This window comes from Ambystoma mexicanum, chromosome 2p, assembly GCF_040938575.1.
Source record: "Ambystoma mexicanum isolate Mex_15411 chromosome 2p, UKY_AmexF1_1, whole genome shotgun sequence".
In the NCBI taxonomy this organism is placed as follows: Eukaryota; Metazoa; Chordata; class Amphibia; order Caudata; family Ambystomatidae; genus Ambystoma; species Ambystoma mexicanum.
This window is the reverse complement of record NC_090923.1, coordinates 179,044,117-179,067,626: the sequence shown is the minus strand read 5'-3', so window position 1 is coordinate 179,067,626 and position 23,510 is coordinate 179,044,117. Positions and strand designations below refer to the sequence as shown.

The window sequence follows — 23,510 nt, the reverse complement described above, 5'->3', positions numbered from 1 at the left end:
GAAAACATTTTCCGAGGCCAGCAGAGCTGGAAGGAGATATCTAAGATGAGGAATACGTCGGAGGAACATCCCGTCGAAAGAACGTTACAAGGTAAGAAGTAACTTGTTCTTCTCCCTAACAATTAATCACATGAGTTTCATATTGACAGTCATTTCCGCCGCTTTGTAACTCATCCATTGCGTCGGCTTCAGCTTTATGCACATAAAGGCTAAAATTCATTGTTTGTCACTGCGATTACATTGTTAATTAATCTCTTAAACAATGCATCAACGTTTCATTTTAACATCTTTATAATTCCTCTAGTAAATATATTTCATGAACAACCTCTGGGAGTAGAGTAGTTTAGCTTATTATCCTGTAGCTCTCTTAACTAAGGAAATGTGGGAGAGAAGAAAAGAAATAAATTAAAAAAAAAAAGAAAATTACCAATAGCTCACAGCATTGCCCTCAGGGGCGCTGTAACATCCCCCCACCCATCCTGATTTCAATGAAGTGGGTACCTCCCCCGTTTGTGAAGCATGTCGGGGCTGGAGAAGATATTTAATCAATCTAGGCTGGATATACATGTGTTCTTTCTCTGCAACATGGTCCAAGAATGGGCCCCAGATATTTGTGAATTTGGCTGTCCGATTTTTCCATTGCAGCTGTTAGTTTGTCTATTCCAAGAAGTTCCCAAACCTTAACCCACCAGTACGCTATGTGGGGACCCTCTAGTTCTTTACAAAACCGAGCTTGCGTCAAGCAGGCCGCCATAAGTAATTGTGTGATTAGCCGAGCTCTAGGGTCAGGCTGCGGATAGGACCCATCATCTGATGTGTCGCCCAATAACATTACTAACGGGTCCATGGGGAGGAGGGTTCCGCATTTGTCCTTAATTTTTGACCTGATCTCCAGCCAGAAGGATTGAATGACCGGACAGTGCCACCAGAGGTGCCCTAGGTCTCCCCTTGCCCCACAGCCATGCCAACATACATCAGGGTAGTCTACATTCATTGCGTGTAACCTCTGCGGGGAGAAGTACCATCGGTAGCCGATCTTAATTGCACATTCCCTGACTATCGTGCATCGGGAGGACCTATGTGATCTATGCCAGATTCTCTGCCATGACTCCAGAGACACCTCTATCCCCATCTCTCTCTCCCATGCCAACATATAAGAGTTTCTCATCTTCTGGGACGTTTTCTAGAAGGCGATAGCAAGTTGCTACTCTGTGAGCGTTGTCCTTCAGAGACTGTTCTCTAAGCCTGAGGGGGTCCTAGTGGCAGCCTTTTTGACAGCCGGGTTGGTGGTCCAATGCCTGAGCTGTATATATCTAAATCTCTCAGTCTCTGGGAGGTTACTTTTCTCCTTGCACTGGGCGAAGGTCAATGGTGTATTGTCACCATAGAGATCCTGCAGTCAAACATTCATATTTAAAACCAAGGATTCTAAAACATTTCAGAGCAGTTACAAATCAATGCCTGCATGGTGCAAAATATGCGATCTTCGTTCTAAAGCCTTTATTAAAAAATCAGCCAAGTCATACAGGATAAAGGTATCCTCTGAATTAAGGACCATAAACATTGCTTCCGTCAAAACTCTAATCTGCTTACTCTTAAAGTGGTTTTAACCATTCCTTTTTCAGGTCCTGAAATTGTGGACAGTTGAAGAGGAAGTGAAGCAAATCCTCATCTAATCCTGTCTTGCAACCACATTTGCCAGATCTCTTCAACCAGTTCATCCTTTTAAACCGAGGAAGTAGGTTTAAACGTGCTAAAATTAGGAGCCTTCTGCCTGCTGGAGGGTTTATTTTAGTAATTGTGCCTGGACCCAGCTTAAACTTCATATTGGAGTATCAGGCTAGCGACAAAGGATTTACAATTTGTTACCTTGGAATCAAGGGCCTTTCCCTTTGCCCAAGAAAGATTACTAATCCTGGCTTCCTTTTAATGTGCCCAGCTCACAGTCTTCCCCTGATCATGAACGGAACTCCTCCCTTTGAACCGCTCATATTTCCCTACACTGGCCTACACCTCCGTCTCTACAAATCCAGCAGTCAGGCTAGCAATAAAACCTAGTTTGTCCATTGGATGTGTCGCTTTGGAGTACAAACACTGTAATAAAGTTATTGACCTTAAGAATTGGTTCACTTCATAGTATGTTTTTAAGGGTATCAAAACAACTTGGTTCTTCCTTACCCCACTTTATCTTTGGAAGTTCAGCATTTCTCAGTTTATTGGTCCAACATGCTGTGATTGCTGACAAATTGGGAATAAAGCATCGGTAGTATCCTACCGGTCTCTAGAAGGCCCATGGATCTAGTTTGGTTTTTGGTACTGAGGTTTCCTTCATGGCTCAAACCTTTTCTACCTGGGGTTGGACCAGTCTGTTGCCACAATGAAGGCCAGATACTTAACGTAAGACTGGGCTAAATGACACTTCATTGGGTTGGCGGTTAGTCCGGCCTGTTGTAGGGCTTTTTTGTGATTTTTTTTTTTTTTCTTTTTTTATACTGGTGTCATATGCTCCTTCCAGGTTTTACAGTGGAGGATATCATCTAAATAGGCCACACAGAAACCAGAATATGGTCTTAGTACTGTGATTAATTCAATGGACTAATCAGATTCCCAAGCGGTGACCTCCTCCCCTGTGGCCAGGGGATGGCAGCAACAGCATGATCCTAACCCTGATGGCGGGTAAGAGGGAGGATCGCATGGGAGGAGAGAACTACTGGGGCAAAGTCATGACTTCATTGGACTAGATGTGGCATGGGGAAGACCTTTTAATACCCAAGACCTTAATGACCTATTGTCAGCTGCTAGTCCCCCCCCAGTCCCCTCCCCCATAGAGGAAATTAAGAAACCACCTCTTCATCTGGTCATACACCCTGCTTATAACCTGAACACACAAAGCGCCAACACAAAACATTTTGCTTCTGAGATACCTTTATGTAAAATCACTGAGAAGAGATATTTAAACAGCACATGTTCAATGACACCCATGGATTCAACTCCCAAATTCACCCAAGTACTGAGACAAGGAGAATAAAGGAATGTTTACAAGGTGACAAGCTCGAAACGCAAAATGCAGTCTAGTTGTTTTTCCATATCACCTTTGCATGGGACATTTAAAGATGCCAACTGCACTACTGTGTGTGGCAGTGCAGGAGAAGATGTTGGCTCCTATACACTGGCTCACAAACGTGAAAACACGTACTGGTGTGGTCGGGCAGAGAAGGCAGCAGAGACAGAAGGGGGGAAAGCTGTGGGAGAAGTGCTGTGAAAACACTGGGAGCTGCGAGAGAGTTTGTGGGTGCTTGGCAGCTCGAAGAGGCAGCATTCTCCATACCGGGACCTGAAGGGAAGCGGGAAGGACATCTGCGCACTCTCGTGCTGAAAGAGCCACAGAAGCGCGATCCAAGCTGGAGACTCTGGAGAGAACCGGTGAGTCTTCCTGAATCTACTGGGGACCCCGGGGCGTTCCGGCGAACACATCAACTGCAATTTGAATGTGGCCCCATTGTTAAAACTTACAACAAGATTGTTGGAATGCAGAAAAGGCAAAGTCAATCCCCAGTGAGCTACGAATGGATGACATAAAAGTGTGGGACAAAGCTTGAACAAACCTTACCTCAAACATATATACCAAGCCATGGTCAATATATACAGTATTACTTTATCAGTAATACAGACTAACTGTGAAACGCATGAGGAAGTCCTGGCAAGGGAAGGAAACCAGGCACTTGAATCACATGTGAAGTCATGGCACCCCTCTCCCAGTCCCTTGTTAAGGCCTCTGGTTAAAGATGGGTCTGCAATATAGGAGAGCTGGATTCAATACCAGATTCTTTGTTTTCCCACCTCCCTTGGCCTCAACTCCTTCCGCTCTCTCCTCACCTTAATATTGTAAAAGCTGGATTCTCCGTCCTGCTCCTCGTGGTAGGGGCGCGTAGATGTGGGAGGCGAGCAGCGACCAAGTTACTTCACTGGGGCAAGCCCCCCTTTGGGAATCCAGGCCTGCTGCAACTCCCTAGGTTTGCTGCTTTACAGTCTTTATATACAGTTCTTATGTTCCTCTTAGTTCGAATAATGTCTTGCTTCTTTCCTTTTAGGTATGGAAAGGTATTTTGGTGTTGTCATGCAGTTTGATGATGAGCAAGAGCCGGTAGGCGAAAGCGCGGTGTGCGCGATGTTGTCTGGTGAGTAATGCGCGATGAGCGGCGCTGTTTCGCCTTTTATATTGCTAACCTGTATCTTTTCTCTCCTTGCAGGTTGCGATGTTCCTCGCCGAGCACCGTGATGCTCCAGCAATGATACTGACCAGGAGATGACTACCCATGTAAGAATTGTGTGGCTTTCTTCATTCGGGAGGAAACGTGAGTAAATGCTTAATAATGCTGTCTTTCGAAAGGGATTGTGTCCTCCGACGTATTCCTTATCTTTGATAATTCGTCTCCAGCTTGCTGGCCTCGGAAACATTTTTCTCAGTAGAGGGCTCTGCGCATCGACGTCCGTCGAGTTGGTGTCCCTCGACAGCCACTGTATCAGCGCCAACGTCACCATGCCCATAAATAGCCACGCGCAGCGTCCGTTGCTCAGTTCCGTTTTTCCGCACTTTGTGGTGCCTCGGAATATCGTTGCTCAGTTCTTCAGTCAAATATACTTCATTATTCCTCGTGAATACCGACTCATACTCGATGGCTTCCTCATCCGAACTGATGACTCCACGGTCCGGCTTCAAAAAATGTCGAGACTGTGGAAAGAAAATGTCGTTGATGGATCCTCACAGGATCTTTTTGTGGTGCCTGGCAGTCGAGCACCATTGTTCGGAGTGCGAGGACTGCATGTCCATGACGGCGAAAGCCTTGAAGGAGCGTGAGGGGAAGCTTGAGAGAGGTAAGGCAGTTAAAACTTCTTCAAAAGTTTCCTCGGCAGAGTCGAGACATTCGTCTCCTCGCCATCACAAAAGACATGCTCGTTCTAGGTCTCAAAGCAGTTGCCATCACTCTTTGAGATCTAAGCATTCAAAAAAGAGATGTCGAAGATCCTCTTCCTCGTCGTCTTCTTCCGTTTCCCCGAAAAGGGTCTCCTGCCCCACAAAACATATCTCGCAGGCTGAGTGGGAGGAATTCAGGAAAAAGATGCTTAACGTCTTCGAGAAAGCGGCCTCGACCCCCTCGAAGACTGCTGAGGGTGATACCCTGGGTGAAAGACCCGAAAAATCAAAAAGCCACGAGTCACAGCACCCGCTGAAAGAAGTTACTCGAGAGCGTCACAAACCCTCGAGTAAAGGCAAGGTTGCGTCTTCGTCGGCGAATATCCCTTTGACGCATAGATCTGCGTCTTCGATGCCATTATCGAAGGGTTCTTCGATGCACAGGTCAGTCTGTTCGACGCTGTCTTCGACGCCGACGTTGACGCAGAGAAAGGACAAACCCACGGCCACCTCACAGCCAGTGGCCATACCCAGAGCCTCGATCACAAGAATGTCGTCGACAACCTCGAGTAGAATTCTGATACTCTCGTTCCTCGAGGCCCCTACCAACTTTCCCGACGCCTTTTTCGTTGGCTTCGAAGCTTTTGACGTCCGCATCAACGTTTTCTCAGCCAATTATGACGAATTTGGCCCCTTCTGCTCTGGAAATGGGATTTATACCATTTCCAAGATCTGATCATTCCAGAGCCTTAGCATCTATTTATGAAGAAGGGAAGAATTCGGATCAGGAGAGACCTTTTGAGTTGCAGGGATCTGCAACTCCTGTACCAGAGGAATTTACCTCTGAGGAAGGTAGGTTTAAGGACCTCCAAGAATCCTTACATGAAGCAAGTGGGTTGGACACTTCCCCAGAAGTGGAATTTGCCAAACCAGGCCCAGGGGAACATGCTGAAACCTCTCATAGAACCTTGATGGCAAGGATTATAGAGTTTATGGGGTGGTATACACCCTTGCCTACTTTTCAGCAAGACGACCTCAGACATTTTGGTTAAAGGTCCACAAGAGGATCCTTTTGTGCCATTTCATGCGGCATTACAAAGGAAAATACTGTCAAACTGGGAAACCCCTGAGGTTATCCCGGCGGTTAACAAAAAATGATCAGCCAAGTATAGGGTGTCTACTGCTGACCCTGAATATTTATCCAAACACCCAACTCCGGAGAGTCTGGTTGTTCAGGCAGCAACATCATCTGGTAGTGAATCGGCTTACCCTACTGTTCCACATGACAGGGATGACGAGAGATATGAGACTATGGCCAAAAAAGTATTTTCTGCATGTAGCATGGCGTTGAAATCCATCAATGCTACTTGTAGGCTCGCATGGTTCAGCCACACACTTTGGGAGTGTGCTTCATCAGCGGCTGACTGCCTCCTGGAGGGAGAAGAAAGGGAAGCGTTTCTTAACATCATTAAGGATGGTAAAGACGCAATGTGCGAATCCCTTCAAACTGGCATCGATTCGGCTGACCGTATCAGGAGGGCCATGGCGGCAAGTACAACAACCCGGAGATTTGCTTGGTTGCGAAAGTCTTGTTTTGCTCCAGATGTGCAAAGCAGACTCTTGAATATGCCCTTTAACGGCTCTTCTTTGTTTGGTAAGAAAGCGGATGACAGTTTAGAAAAGCTTCAAACATCAAAGGCAGCAGCAACATCCCTGGGAGCTGCAATCCATCAGACACCATATCGCCCCTCAGGAACCTCTTGGAGAGGTAAGTCCTTTCGCTTCTATTCCGCATTTGGAAGAGGCAGAGGACAGCCGGTTCAAAGGGGTCAGAAAAAATTCACCCGAGCTGGACGGGTTAAAAATACAAAAGCCGCAGCAGGTGCCTCTTTACCCTCGGCATCTGCATCAGCTGCCTCCAAACCGCTCTGAGGACTCGCCTCACAGGACACCAGTAGGGGGCAGGTTAACTCAACATCTGACGGAATGGCAGGTTATTACGTCAGATGCTTGGGCATTGGAGACAGTTGTCCAAGGTTACTGCCTGCCCTTTCTACACATCCCTCGGAGTCATCCACCGGGGAACAGCTCTCTGAAAGTTCCAGATCTGCTCCTCTTGCAGGAAATTGTAGACCTGCTAGAGAAAGGTGCCATAGAACCGGTACCTGTAGCGGTGAGGAACAAGGGCTGGTACTCCCCCCTACTTTCTCATCCCGAAGAAAGACGGAGGACTGAGACCTACCTTGGACTTACGAGAATTGAACAAGTTCCTCAGGAAAGACAAGTTCAAGATGGTAACTCTCTCTCTCAGATCCTTCAGGCCCTCCAGCTCCAGGACTGGCTGGTATCTCTGGACCTCCACGATGCTTATTTCCATGTGCCAATCCATCTCAAACACAGGAAATACCTGAGGTTCGCAATTGGCGGCTCTCATTATCAATTTCGAGTTCTGCCATTTGGGTTGACCTCCGCCAGAGGGTCTTCACCAAGCAAATGTCGGTAGTGGCTGCAAGTCTAAGGAGGGAAGGGATTCACGTCCATCCCTACCTATACGTTTGGCTGATCAGAGCTGTATCTCCGGAACAAGCTCGGATCCATCTAGTTTATGTCTGCCACTTGCTTCACAAATTGGGCTTCTCCCTCAATTTAAAGAAGTCACAGATGATACCATCACAGAGACTCAAGTTCATTGGAGCGGTCCTGGACACTTCCCTAGGAAAAGTCTCGCCACCAGAGGTGAGGGCTCAAGATATTCTGCAGATGGTCACCAAGTTTCAAAATGCCCAACGTCTTTCAGCCTTCGACTTTTTGAGGTTGCTAGGCCTCATGGCATCCTGCATCTTCCTTGTGCCAGAGCCTCGCCTGAGAATGAGATCTCTTAAGTGGGCACTGAGAACTCAGTGGTCGCAATTCTCAGGGAGAATGACAGACCTCCTTCAGGTTCCGGGCAAGGTGGCTCGAAACCTTCAGTGGTGGACCTGCCAGGAGAACATCTTGAAAGAACTGTTTTGGCAAACATGGCCGGAGATAACAGTAGTCACACATGCCTCACGGGGTGGGGAGCCCAGACCAACGACTTGACCATCAGCGGTCGTTGGTCTCCATCAGAGTCCAGACTACATATCAACCTGTTAGAGCTGAGAGAAATCAGACTAGCGCTGAAGGATTTTCTGCCATCTGTACAGGAGAAAAATGTCCTGATAATGATGGAGAACACAGTGGAAACAAAGATTGGGCTCCTGGTTGGGAACCTATTCTACCCAGGCGGGTTGTGTAGGGAACAATAATTACAGTTGAATAGATTCAAAGACAAACTTATGCTCAGATTATACTCCTAAAACCTATCACCTTCTGCATGTATATAAAAGAGGAAACACTCTCTCATACTCTATTTTTGGAATGAATCTTGTTTTTTTATATATTCAAAATAGTGTAAATAAACATAAAACAAATTTCAAGAGATATGACATCATACGGTATTTAAACCGAAGAATACAGACTAAAAATGATATATTTACAACACACGGAACCAAAGCATTTCTTGGCACACCTGCCAATTTGTGTGTGTAAAACAGGCTCGAAATCAATCGCGGTATGTCAAAAGAAAAAACATATTGTAGTGTACATCTCAACAATTCAACATTTTTAACATCACATGGGGATACTGAAGACAAAGTTCTGTTTAAAGCAAGCTGAATTACTGCACTGAAATTAGGAGTAGTGCATCTACACCAGGGTGTTTCAGCTGTTTTTAGGTAGGCTTGATGTGCCTCATCTTGTGTACGGCCTTCATAAGGACCAAAAGCTGTATTAAATGTCTGTGCTATGGCTTAAACTAGGTCCACAAGCACTGTAATGGAGATCCAGAGGCCTCGAGGGCTGATCTCTACGTGATCCTCTCAGTAGAGGTAAGTTTTCTAATATTGTCAGCCAGTTTCAAAGATGGTGGCTATTGCTATAACAAGAACAAGAATAAACAAGATTAATTTCAAAAATAGAGTGTTAGAGAGCGTTTCCTCTTTTATATACATGCAGAAGGTGATAAGGTTTAGGAGTATAATCTGAGCATAAGTTTGTCTTTGATCCTATTCAACTGTAATTATTGTTCCGGACAACAGTGTTCATGCACTACCTCAACAAAAGAGGAGGCGTAGGATCAATGCCCCTGTGCAGAGAGGCGATGCAGCTTTGGTTTTGGGCAATCCAAGAAGGAATCTCTCTATTGGCAGTTCACCTAGCCGGAGAGAAGAACTTGACGGCGGACGCTCTGAGCAGGCAGGTCACAGTCTCCCACGAGTGGGAACTAGCTCAGGAAGTCCTTAAGGAGAACTTCGCCGTTTGGGGAACCCCTCAAGTGGATCTGTTTGCCACCAGTACCAACAGGAAGTGCAATCTGTTTTGTTCAAGGGAATTTCCCCCGAGAGGAGTTCTAGGGGACCTGTTCGTAGTGGACTGGGAGTTTCCACTCCTGTACGCGTTTCCACCAGTCCCTGTCATTCCTCAAATGATCAGGAGGTTGAGAAGATTTCGCAGGACCATGATCCTAATTGCCCTAGACTGGGCGAGGAGAACGTGGTACCCGGACCTTCTGCACATGTCCATCTGCCCTCCATTTCGCCTTCCACTCAAGGAGAATCTTCTCTCACAGAAGGGAGGTCAGGTTCTCCATCCAGACATCAGAACCCTCAACCTTCACGCTTGGCTTCTGAAAGGTTGAGATACAAGGATTGGTACCTCCCTGATGACGTTATGGAGGTGTTGCTTTCAGCCAGAAGGCCAGCAACAAAGTCTTTATACCGCTGCCGTTGGAACAAATTTTGCACCTGGTGTAGTGAAGAGAATATCGACCCGTTTTCATGTGGTACACCAACGGTGTTATCCTTTCTACTCTATTTGGCAAATTCAGGCCTTCAAGTTGGCACTATCAAGGGCTATCTCGCAGCGCTATCGATCTTCAAGCGCACTGCAGAGGAGCCATCGTATTTCAAATTACCCTTAGTAATACAATTACTAAAGGGATTAACTAATGTCTATCCTCCAAGACCATTCCAAGTTCCCTTATGGGACTTAAATTTAGTCTTAAATTTCCTGATGGGTACTCCTTTCGAACCACTCCACTCTTGTTCGCTAAGATTTCTCACCCTTAAAACTGTCTTATTAGTGGCACTAACATCTGCTAGAAGAGTGAGCGAATTACAAGCTCTATCTTGGAAACCCCCTCATACAATTTTTCATAAAGACAAAGTTGTCCTACAGGTGAAGCCTAATTTCCTCCCAAAGGTGGTTTCTGAATTCCACATCACTCAGAAAATTACCTTGCCTTCATTCTATCCTCCTCCCCATTCGGGGAAAGAGGAAGAAAGGCTACACAGGCTGGACCCAAGGCGGGCTTTAAGCTTTTACATTAGCAGACTTGCTAGGATTAGGCAAGCAGACCAACTGTTTGTAGGTTACTCAGGGCACACATTGGGACTACCGATAACAAAACAGACCATTTCCAGATGGATTATTGTGGCCATTCTGGAATGTTACAAACTAGCAGGGAAAGAGCCTCCTCAAAATCTTAGGGCTCATTCAACCAGGGGTATCGCAGCTTCGTCGGCCTTCCAAAGAGGGGTTCCGGTCCGAGACATATGTGCGGCTGCCACATGGTCGTCCGCACATACCTTCACAAGATTTTACAACCTGGATTCCTCCTCTAGTCAAGAGACTAGGTTTGGCAAAGCAGTATTACATTCTGTTCATTCCTAAAGGGAAACATGGCGTTTTTACTCCCACCTCTTATTACACACCACTGCTATGGGAGTCTATCAAAGATAAGGAATACGTCGGAGGACACAATCCCTTGGAAGAACAAGTTACTTCTTACCTGGTAACGTTCTTTCGATGGGATGTTCCTCTGACCTATTCCTTATTGCCCCTCCCACCCATCCCTGCAGTAATACTTCCCTTGTGGTTGAAGCTTACGCTCCTTCAAGGTCAATAACCAATTCAGGCATGTCTTATCTTATGCTACAAAACGGAACTGAGCAACGGACGCTGCACATGGCTATTTATGGGCATGGTGACGTCAGCGCTGATACGGTAGCTGTCGAGGGACACGAACTCGACGGGCGTCGATGCGCAGCGCCCTCTACTGAGAATTTGTTTTTCCGAGGCCAGCAAGCTGGAGACGAATTATCAAAGATAAGGAATACGACAGAGGAAACTCCCATCGAAAGAACGTTACCAGGTAAGAAGTTACTTGTTCTTCTTTCTCCTCTTTCCAGATTATGGTATTCCAGGATGCATGCGGTGCCCGATGATGGACTTCGTACGTTCAGGTGAGTGGAACGGAAGTCAGCGATGGATTCGAAGACAGGATACTGTTCCAGGTAAGTTTCGTAGTGTTCTTTCCCCCTCTGCAGGTCCTTGGTTTCAGGTAAGATGGCATCAAAGAACTGGACACAGTGAGCGTTACGCTGCCCACAGCAGAATAACGCAAAGCATGTTCTGGTGTTTGGGTGCGGTTTAAATAGTCTCAGGTAAAGTAGTCCAGGTAAAATAGTCCCAGGCCTGCCACACCCAAAGTAGTCCAGGTAAAGTAGTCCCAGGCCTGCCACACCCAAAAGACTAGACTGCATAGCTCAGCAGTTTACAAGGCTTTCAGAAATATTAAAGAAAGGCAATGTTTTTCTAAACAAAGAAGACATTTGTGCTAAAGATAGACTGACGGACAGATCCTTATTTTTTGGTTTTTAGGTAGGGAAGTTCCCCTTTAGAATAGGGTCTGAGTTAATTTTTCAACCCATTATTATTTAATAAATATCTATGAACCAAAACATGAAAACTTTGTGTCCAGCTTTTATTTCTGACCCCTCACCGTACATGATTCATCAGCCTTTGAAAGGTCGCTGGTGCACCATGAAGGCCAACTGGGAGTACCTTATATTGAAATCCTGCAGGTGTGGAGAATGCAGTTTTCTCTAGCATGGGGGTCTGGCATGGATTCACGTGCTCATGAATATTTCCCGTTGTCAGGCTGGGAATCCTCTGTAAAAGAAAAAAGTTTCACTTTCACTTAAAAACTCTATTTCTCCTCTAAACCAATCACTGTCCTCTGGGTCATACTGCCACCATCCAATGACTGTCCTCTCCCTAAGCCTCTCCTTTGGCAGCCATCTTCAGATTTTCACTGCACGCTTCAGTGTTGGGAGTCCTCGAGTTTGCTCTCTGAGCTATTTGTACGTTTTCTCTTTTTTCGACAGAAAAAAAAGTTAGAGGTCTGTGTGTTCTTTTCTTCATCTGCCGACAGCGGGGATCCATTGTCGGTGAAGTTCTGTGCACCTCAAGGTTAAAGATTGTCGAAGATTCTACACGACCCTTGGGCCTACTACGTGCCCTCCAAACATGACGGAGGAGGGAAGGTCCCTCTTCAGGCCCTGCACCAAATGCGGGCTACGGGAATGTATTTGTGGAGGACAAGCACCTGCAATGCTTCAACTGCCTGCACCTAGACCACAAGAAGGTAGTGCATGATATGCCTTTGTTTCTCCAAGAAGATGATGGACAGGCGTCTTATGCTGGCAGCATGGCTTAACGTCAAGGCCTCTGACCCATGCTCCGAGCAGTGTCATGCCTCACCCAGGATCGGCCATTCAGAGGAGCGGTCTCCTAAGGACTTTGAGGGGGCTTCATCCCTGGGGGCCCAAAATGAGGCCAAGAGCCGCAAGTCAGAGTTCACAGGGTTCGCCGCATAAACGGGTCCCAAAGTGGATAGGGCGCGATCAACAAAACCTTCCGCCTTCATTGCCGGCCGACTATCGAGCTCCTCTTCGAAGAGGAAGTCACCTACCCCAGCAAAACCACATGAGAAATACGAGAATCTGCGGACGGTGAAGACCGAGCAGCCCAAGCAAGCTCAACCGGCATAGACTAGGACCTCGTCAGCGACCCCACTCCCCCCCCCCCACCCCACCCGTCAACGATTACTACTGCCACGACAGCTAAGGGTGCTGATCCTGTGAGGGTAGCCCCCACGGCTCAGTGTCCCTACCCCCAAGGCACGACACCGCTGCAGTGACTTTTGCAAAGTCTGCGGGCACGCAAGAAGGGGGGGGGGCGGTTCAGGATCCTTAGGGTGAGGAAAAAAGGGGGGGTGAGGAGACCACAAAACAGGCCGTCGCCCAAGACATGGAGGCCTCATCCACGGACGACGAAGACCAGGAGTCCTTGCATACGGTCCACAAGGACGTTTAAGAGGATGGCGGCGGCATAGGGCCTAGTTTTCCTGTTCTACCTTCGCAGCCGAGGGACATTTCCTTGGATATTCTGTCAACTCTGCACACCTTGGTGTCAGAGATCCAGATGAGGATGTCTCCGGCTCCAGTACCTTTGGTCCCCAGGTCCCCAATCAGCCTCCAACCAAGAAGAGGAAGCGTCATCCGGCACCTCAATTTCAACCTCTGCCACCACATCAGGTCCGTTTCCCCCAGCAGACCCAGACACGGGTACGGAGACGGATATGGCTCAGCAATGGATGATGATGACGAGGATATCGACGGTGGTGCTCAACATAGGTTGTCCCCTCTTCCCCCCCGCGGATGAGGTGGGATCGTTCCGATCCATGCTATCTAGAGCCCCACAGCTATTCCAGCTGGTGCCTGAAGAAACCAAGATGGAAGGCTTCTTGTACCATAGGCGCAAGGCCAAGAGGAAGACTAACATGGCAGTGCCCCTTCTGATCGATGTTTGGGAAGAGGGCATGGCCCTCATGAAGAACCTTTGCTTGGCTCCAGCCAAGTGGGATATGCTGGAGAAGAAATGGCTGCTGGACTCCGCACCGAAGTGCCTGAGGTCGCAGCCATCGCCGGATTCAGTGGTATCGGCGGCCGCGAGGAAACGGTCGGCCAACCCGTCCTCGTAGTCTTCGGTCCCTCCGGACAGCGAGGTGTGGGGGGGTTGTGGGGAGGATGGACGCCATGGGGAAAGGTCATTTACACCGCGGCATCCAACATCAAAGCTGCCAATGCACTGGCGATCCTGGGCAGGTATGACAGGGAGTTGTGGTACAAACTGGGGCCTATTCTGCAGTACATCCCTGATAAGGAGGCAATCGCTCTCTTCAAGGAAGGGGAAGTGGCATCTGATATTGCCATCAGAGTGGCATTGGACGTTGCTGACTCTGGGTTCCGGCAAATGGGGCACAGTGTGTGCCTTCGTCGCCAAATTTGGATGAAAGCTACGGATTTCTATCAGGAAGTCCAAGTGAAGGTGCTGGACATGTCTTTCGACGGATAGAACCTATTTGGGAAGGTCCTAGAGTCCCTCCAGGCCAACAAAACGGATACGGATACAGATACGGCCCAATTTAGTGTGCGTAGACAGTCCTTTACCTTGGCACTCTCCAGCAGCACTGATCTCCTTTTCACTCCTCCAGGGGAAAGTCGAGCAGGTCTTCAAAAGTTTTCTCTGCAGCTCTGCCGGTAAGATAGCTCAGCGAGTTGAGCGCTCGCTGCTGCGATCGGAGCGTGATCTGCAGGTCGCAGGTTTGAATCCCGGCAAGGCCAACTCAGCCTTTCATCCTTCCGAGGTCGATAAATGAGTACCAATTCTGGTTGGGTGATATTGTATGTAAATATGTGCTCTGTAAAGTGCATTGGATTAAGCCGCTATATAAATAACACATCATTATCATTATTGTACTGTCAGCCTTCCAGATCGACAATTCAGGAAGCCTACAGAGGCAGTTCCCAGGCCTACGGTAGCAGAGGACCGCGTTGCCGTCACCTGTAATGCAGGACGCTGGTGCCGAATTGATCCTGAACCGATCGGGATGTCGGGCCCCCACTCGCGCACCCCGTTGGGAGGCCGGCTGACGAAGTTCATCAGCAAATGGAGATTGATCAACAGTTTGGTGCTGGACGCTCTCGCCCAAGGACACACCCTGGAGTTTCAACGCAGGTGATCTGATATATGATATGGCATTTGTAACGCGCCTATACACAAGTGTTTGAAGGCGCGACGAGGCAGGGAGGCAGGGAGGGGGGGAACAAGGGGAAGACAGACAACGATCCTACTAGGCCAGGTATCATTCAGACCGCGCAAGTGCAGGGGTAGGGGAAGGGAAAAGTGGAAGGGGAGGGGGAAGTACAGTACAAGTAAGTAGAATAAAAATAAATAAATAAATAGGGCCAGCTGGTGGCAAGTGCAAGGTAAGTGCAGACAAGTGCAGACAAGTGCGGGGAAGGGGGGGCTGTAGGGATACAGAGACAGTCCCGCAGTGCAGGGGATGCCAGGGAGGCAGTGCAAGTGGAGAGTGGCTGGGCCCAGGACCGAGGTCGGTGAGAGTGGCCCAGTTGCAGATTCAGTGCAATTTCAGTGTAGAATTTAGCAGGGGAGAGGGACAGAGAAAGCAGAAGCAAAGGGGAAGGTTTTGAGGTGCTTCCGGAACCGGAGATGGTTCTCCTCAAGTTTCAGGGAGGCAGGAAGGCTGTTCCAGAGGGAGGCCCCTGCCGCGGAGAGAGATCTATCCCCAGCTCGTTGCTTTGAGAAGCGGCTGACCCTGAGGGAGTTGGAGACGGATGAGCAAAGGGCTCGGGAAGGAAGATATTTAGGAAGAGAGAGTTGAAGGTATTTTGGCCCCAGGCCCCAGAAGTCATTGTGGATAATGCAGAGGGTTTTGAACTTAATCCTCGTAGCCACAGGGAGCCAGTGTAGAGATTTCAGTCCTGGAGAGATACAGTCCCTGGGCTTGAGGCCAAGGACAAGTCTCGCAGTTCTGTTCTGTATTAGTTGCAGAGGGCGGAGAGTGGAGGCAGGCAGATTAAGGTAGAGGCTGTTACAGTAGTCCAGCTTCGAGAGAACCAGGGCTCGGGAGACAGTGAGCTTCTGGGGGAAGGAGAGGAAGGGAAGAATACCTCTGAGGAGGTGCAGTTGACCCCAAGGTTTTTAGCCTTGCAGGTAGGAGCAGGAAGAGGGCCAAGAGAGGCCGGCCAGAGAGCTGCAGGGAAGGAGGGAGTGGGTGTGCCGATGAGTAGAATCTCAGTCTTACTGGCATTAAGGCAGAGGTCATTGGCGACACCATTCCTGGATAGCAGACAGTCAGAGATGAGGGAAGGAGAGGAGGAGGCCGAGGGTAGCCTGAACATGAGCTGGGTATCGTCCGCATAGCACTGAAAGTTGGGGCAGAGGGTGGCGATGCAGTGGGCAAGGAGTGACAGATACTGGTTGAAAAGCCAGGGAGAGAGATTAGATCCCTGGGGAACACCACAGGTGGAGAAGAAGACGTCGGAGAGGAAGGACCCAAGTGGGACCTGGGAGGGTCGATTGGAAAGGAAAGAAGTCGGCCACGCCAGAGCCTGACCAGTGATACCCAGGTTATCACGGAGACGGTTGAGCAGGATGGCATGGTTGACAGTGTCAAAGGCAGAAAAGAGATCAAGCAAGATGATGACGCAAGGGGTGTTAGTGTCAAGGTTGGAGAGCAAGTCTTCACGGATGTTCAGGTGAGCAGTTGCCGTGCTTCTGGCAGCTCTGAAGCCAGACTGATGGTCATGAAGGCTACCAACAGATTCAGCATGGAGGTTAAGCTGGGAGATGGCCAGTTTCTCCTGGAGCTTGCCCAGGAAGGGAGTGATGGAGATTGGGCGATAGTTAGCTGGGCAGGAGGGGTCGGAAGAGGGTTTCTTAAGAAGAGGGTGCACAGTTCCCGGTCAGTTCCACAAAATCTACAAATACAATCATTCAGTGCACCAGTGCTATTTTTCCATTTTTTGTGCGTTCTTTAGTAAAAAATAGATTAAATCTGAATCTGGAAATTCTCCTCGCTTTGACTGCATGGCAGGTGAATTATGTATGGAAGGTAAGACTTTTGTTTGTGACTAAATTTTGCATACTCGACATAGGAATTGTAGGTACCAACCCGATCTGATGTCTGTGCCCAGTCATGTTAATAGAACTTCTTTTTTTCTAAAAAAAAATTATTTACAATCTGGGGACGTGTTAATAAATCAACTGGACTCATTGCAATCATATCTAAAGCCACTAACATTTGATTACAGTATAGAGTTAGAGAAGCTGGATTTCCACTAGACCGCATCACTGCTAGGTCCTCATACAATGAGTTTTGAGGGGACTGTAACATTTTTGCGAGATTGCCTAGTCTTCTCCGTAAGAGTTTGGACGCCAGGGAGAACAGTCTAAGTTCATGTATAATTATAGCGTTAGGAAGAGATGTAGGTAGGTGTAGCACATTCTTCCAGATCGTGCCTTGGATTTTGTTAAAAACATCCCCAATCGGTAAAAGGCAAAGATCAAGGCCATACAAAATGATTGCTTCTACTTTTAGTAGGTAGAAGTAAATAAGGGGTAATAGAGAAAATCTATAACGCTTAAATGAAATGACCTTCATCTGGGCTATTAATGGGGCAATTTTAGTGTTCATGGAGTTCTGCCATTTTAAGATGGAATTGGTATTTGTCCAATTATACCCTAAGTATATTATACCGAATGTTCGATGAATTGGACTGCTCTCGAGGCTCCATTTGTAGGTTATGACCTTTCTTTTATTCGTAAAGACCAATATATTTGATTTAACAGGGTTAGTAATCGGATTGTGTTGGTCACAAAATCTGGAGAAGAAAATCAATTTTTTTCTATAGACCAAACGGTGTGCGGTCAAACAAGAGAACTTCATTGGCAAAAGAGAGCCAATTTATGCGAAGTGCTCCTAATTTTACTAGAAATGTATCAAGGTTTGACCACAGTGCATCTATATCAGTGAGATACAATATTAAACAGTGTGGCTGCTAAGTTTGCATCCCTGTTTTACGCCGATCTCAGTGGGAATAGGGTAGGTTAATAACCCAGTCAAATCAATTCTAACCCTGTAATTGGTGCAGTCGTGTAAGAGGGCAATCATTGCAATAATGTGAGGCGGAATTTGAAACGCTTAAATTGCTTTCCACAAAAGCCCTCTACAGTATCAAATGCTGAAGATAGATTGAGTAAAGCCGTAAAGATGGGTCAATAAAGATGAGATGATTCCAAGATATGCAATAGCATAGTTGCGTTCAACTGTGTACCCATCGATTTCCTAAAGCCTGTTTGAAAGCGGGAAAGAACTTGATGGGTAATAATGAAATGATTCAGATAATTAAGAACGAAGGACACAAAAACCTTTGCTGCGATATCGGTCAAAGCAATTGGTCGAAAATTTGCTGGACTTACTGTGGAGCCCTTTTTGTGCAGTGGTATGATTATAGAAGTCGCCCAGGATTCTGGAATCTTCCTTGTATGGAAAATATTATCATACCAGCACTTCATAACAGCCCAAAAATTAGGATCGTCTTTTAAAACACAAGGCGGGAGGCCATCCGGGCCCGCCGCCTTAGAGTATTTGAGTTTTTGGAGAATTGCAATCACATCCTCAACTTCCCACGGACAATTTGGAAGCATGAATGTGGTTAAAGTTTGTACGGGAAGGGTCGTTAATCTATGTGGCAAAGAGTATTTGTTTTTGAAGTACTGCACCCAGGTGTCCCCATTAATAGATACTTGTAATTCAAGAGATGGTTTACCCAATGGATACCACCAAAGTTTCGAACACCAAAGGTTTGAACCTTTGGTGGTAGCATTGCAGGTAAGTAAAAAAAGACTGCGGGAGTGTACCCCGCTCGCTATACTGTGTGGTATAGTTAGCGGGGTGTTGCGGGGGACACCCCCGCAGCACACCCGCAAATAAAAAGAGAAAAAAAACAGGGGTGGCGGGGGAAACCCTTGCAGCCCCCGTAAAAGAAAAAAAAAGACCCCGCAGCACCTTTTCTCGATCACGGAAGTGAAAGGGAACTGGCACCGCAGGGACTCAGCGTGAAGAAAAAGGTAAGTGGGGTTTGTTTATGTTGGTGTGTTGAGGGTGTGGGTCGGGGGTGTCATGGGTGTGTTGTGGGTATGTACATGTGATCGCATGAGAAAGGTGCAAACTTTTAGTGGTTCGCACCTTTCTCATGCGAACTTTCCGGCAGCGGCAAAATCAGCTGCGGTCGGATCTCCCCCGATGCTGCATCATTTGCGACATGGTGGACTTCAAAGGTACCAAGTGGATGTCCCACTCATTTAAGAACTAAACCCAGAGTAAACCTCTCTCATATGAGATGAGAGAGTGCTGGTTACATTGTCTGGCAGCTTTTGTTGCCATGTCTAATTGCAGTGTTGAGTTAAAGTCCCCTCCGATTATAATTTCTACATTTGGATTTCTAATGAAAGCGTCAGTGAGGACCATATTTAGTTTATGTATCATTGAGTCGAAGAGCATCGAGCAGGGATTCCAGTACAAGCAGACAACCAGAATGGTATGGATTGAAGGAGAGTGAAATGAGCATTCTATTACCAGTATTTCGGGATAAGCATTGATTTGCTGCGTGTACATTTCACGGTTGTTTTCAATCTGGATTGCCAAGCCGCCACGAGGACGCCCAGCATTTCCTCTTTTAGCTTGCTCAGAGTAGGCGGTATAACCATCTATTTGAATGTTATTCATTGACATAGTTTCTTGTAGAAGAATAAGAGCTGGATGTTCTTCGATAGCCAAAGAAGTAAACCATGTAACCCAGTTATTGAAGCCACATCAGTTCCATGAACATATAAACTATTATTTTTTGATTTTTCTACCTGTCGATTGGCATTGGCTATAGATCTTATAAGAGGTTCTAACCAAGCTAGCCCATTCAAGATTTGAGAAACGGATTCACACTTTTCCCTCATTTTGCCATTCAAAACGGATATGTGTTGGTCAGTTGAATAACGTTTCGTGGAAGGGACCAACACAGGTGGTTGAAATTCGATAAAATGTGTCGCCTCATCCATAGACTGGAAAGCAAATAACTGGAAGCCTATCAGATCGAGTTCCGGTTGGTGATCCCATAATAGCTTTGCTATTATAAGTGTCTGAAATTTGTAAAGCATTCGATTGTAGGGAAATCGAGGCAAATTAATCCATTCAACATCATCTGAAATCAAATTGCGTAATGCTGGGATTTGGTGAAATATTTTCATGAGTGCAGATTGGTTTAAGATGGTTTTTTCATTCTTAATTGAATTTGCGCCCCATCCTAAAACCAGTTTCATCTCTGACGAGATCTCTTCTAGTATTAAAGGCGGGGCAGCAGGGTCACAGCTAGATTCAATTGGACTATCGGTGGACATCTTGTCCTGTGTTGGCAAGTTTACACAGGGCAGGACCTGGTCCTGTATGTCCTGTATGGCAGAATTACCTGTAACAGGGACTGGTTCTGTTCGTGGTAAGAGTCGAGAAATTGATTCCTTAGTTCCATTTGCAGTATTTGGTGTGTTATCCCTACACGGAAGACCTGTAGTACCTCCGAGCAAAGATTTGGCATGTGGAAGACTTGGTGCTTGGCTTGTTTGAGGTGGCGGCGCTATAGTCTTTTTATTTTCAGTTTTCTCAAAAAATTTGAGTAAATGTGTTTATCAACAACGGGCATGTCTCTTTGCTTTGTTGCAATGTTACATCAATAGATCTAATTTCTGGTTTCTGGGGGTCTAATGATCCTTCTAACGAGTGCCCACTCGCCTGATATGGAGGTGGGGACGTGGGCACCTGCTTCTTTGCCTGAGTTTATTTAAGTCTAGATGTAGCTGGCTTTCAGCATTCAATTGGTTCAAATCGATAACAGCATCCTCGGGTGAAATTTGTCCAATTTCTTTGATGATTGAATTATGCCCTTTTGATTTTTGTACTTGGTGTTTTTTTAGATTTGGCTTTAAGAGGAAGAGAACCTGATGAGTTCGAATTTGGCAGCTTGGCTAGAAGGCTCCTTTTTTGCGCCCTTATATGGAGTTTTTTTGCTTTATGGGACATAAATTGGGTGTTCTGTTGGACTTCACCCTGCAAAATAGCTTCCTCAGACAATGATTGTGGGTCCTTTTCTAACCCGACATTAAAATCTATTAAGTCAGTTAAGGCTGAGGGGCTGTCAGGAGTATCTAAAACCGTTTCACTGTTTGTTGAATTGCTTGGTGCTTGTTCCCCATTGAGTAAATCGAGGGGTACCATATTTTCCTGAAATAGTATGTTTTCTAAGACCAAAATCTGATCCTGCTGGAGTTTAGCAACTTCCATATAGTCAGGCTGTAATGTAGTACCAGTCATGTTGGACGTGTGCTTTGGTTGTTGTAATATTTTGGCAAAGGTTTTAAGCCGAATTACTGGTGCTTCTCTGCATGATGTTTGCCTATACTGTGAGTGGGTATTATTGGGTGCTAGTTCATGCCTCTTTTGAGGGGGGGCAACTCCTTTGGTTTCCTGGTTCGCCCAAAAGGAATGGGACCAGCATAAAACCCTCTATTTTGCTTAGTTTGATCAAGGTGTCAGAAATGGATAGACTGATGGCATTAATAGCCCAGTGTGCTCATGTCCTCTGTCTAGTAATTTAAGTATTCATGTTAAAACAGGAACATTTTGAAGTTCCTGTTGGTTTAAATCAATAAGAGTGTCCTCCAGTGGATGTAGTGGGAGGGGCGAGTTAGGAGGACGTCTTTCTTCAGCCAGTGGATTTGGATACTGCAAGCCATGTGGTAATACTGGTGATTGCGGATAAGCTTCCTTCTTAATGCTTGATATTGCGTCAGAAGTTGGGGAGCTTGCATTGAGCTGAATGGGTCCCATAGAAGCAGCTAACTCCTCATCACTATTCATACTAAGTTGTTTTTGATGAGATGCAGCTGTTGCATGGAAGTGAACCTGTTCCAGAAATCTGTTAAATGCATGAAATATGTCGACAACCTAGATCAGAAGGAAACTGGCAGTGCAGATAGTCTTTAGGCCCAGTTCGACATCAACAATACACCTAACTAAGAGGCAGTCCAAGCCCTAAGAAGAGAGGAGCCTTGTGCTCAAAAGTATGTGCAATGCAAGTGCACGCGGTTGTGCCAATGGGCAGAATAGGGTCTCTTCAAGGGTCTCTAGTAGCTCCGGAAGGTGGATGAGGCGATGCAGAACAAGTTCCCACTATTCAAGAAGGACCTCCGCTTGAAGGCAGAGGCAGTTCAATGATGGAGTCGGTATTTTGCAATAGCAATGGAAAGGAGAGGGGTCCTCCGGGCCCGTTCGTGTGTAAAAATGGGCCCTTGCTCTAGGGGCCACTGGTTGGGGTATAGAGTGCTCACCGTCCCCGATGCAAGCAGACCCAAACTTGGTAGGTCAGTCCACTGCAGGTTCGAATGCGGCCAAAAGGACGTTTCACCTTTTTTAGTTCTTGAGATACACCAATGATTCCCAAACGGGACAGTGGTGATTTCTCAGCTCCGGGTGGATGAATCAACTCAGTTTCACTGCAGCAGGCTTCAGGGGCAAGAGGGTCACAAATGCAGCAGACTTACAAAGGACTTTGCTGCGGCAGGGCAGCAGGGTAACCGCGTTTACTCTGGTGCTGGCGCACTCGTCTCACTTCAGACCTGGGAATGCCAACTGTACAAAATTCGGTGTGAGGGTGCCGTGGACACAGAGCTAGCAGTATACCAAGTTTTGAAACGGTGGCGGTGACAGGGCAAAGCAACTGGGTAAGCTGGTCTTGGTTGGCCCAGGGACACTTCCGAGAAAGCTTACTTGCAGGGTTTGATGAAGGTGCTGAGAATAGTTGGTCCCACTATTCCAATGGGTCGAAGCGTTTTCGCAGACCTTCTAGGACAACCAGATGCAGAGGAGTCCCACGGGACGACAGCGGGCTCAGGGTGCCAAACCTTCCAGCGGTTCCTCGACTCTACTTCGTAGTTGCAGGATACTTGGATCCTATCCTTTGTTCAGTGAGAACTCAGGAGATTGACATGGTATGGGTGTTTTGGACTCCTCTTATCCAAAGTTCCCTTCGCGCCAAAACGGAGAGGACCCAATGGGAGATCTGCTCACAAACACACATTCCATACGTGGACCAATCACAGACCAGGGTGGTCTCAGGCATTCAAGGCACTCCAGACTCTCTTGCACCCAGGATGTGTATTGGAATAAGACGTTCCAGCCCACATCCTGGAGGCACACACACACAAGGCATGCAGAAGCCTGCGAAAGCATTGGGATTCGCCGCAAAGTTCATGACCAAATAAGGACTGACCTGGGTCGACTCGACCTGGGGAAGGCGAAGGGGCAAGATGGCCGAAGGACAGGACAAAGAACCTCTGGGCATGGCCATTTTGGAGCCAGGCCACCTATTCGTGCCAAACTCAGTTAACGCGGTTAATAATTCAGGAAAGGGTTCAAAATAATGCGAAATGATAGCTGTCACCAGTCCTGTCCCTGACACATCTGCACAGTTCTTAAAAAGTCCAGAGAGAGTATCTAGGGCCTTTGGAAATTACTATAGACCGAAGTGTGCTGTAGGGTAAGATACAGTGCACACTTGTTACATGTTGCACAAAAGCTGCAACATGAAGAAAGAACTAAGGGAAACAAAGTCTCCCAGTACTGACTGTCTTAAGGGCATGTCAGTTTCCCCATAAAAAGTGAGCGAAAGCCCAGAGGAGGGCAGCTGAAGCTGTGCTTCTCTGGCAAAGTCAGTCAATGGTGTCTAAACAGCAGCAAAAAGTTTGGGGCTTGACACAT

The 23,510-nt window shown here is 47.0% G+C and overlaps 1 protein-coding gene across 2 annotated transcripts in view; it reads left to right on the top strand.

Moving 5' to 3' along the window:
* Positions 1-23,510, top strand: part of TATDN2 (TatD DNase domain containing 2) — an 887,958-nt gene that overhangs the window by 343,947 nt on the left and 520,501 nt on the right. The gene's annotated exons all lie outside the window — the stretch shown is intronic.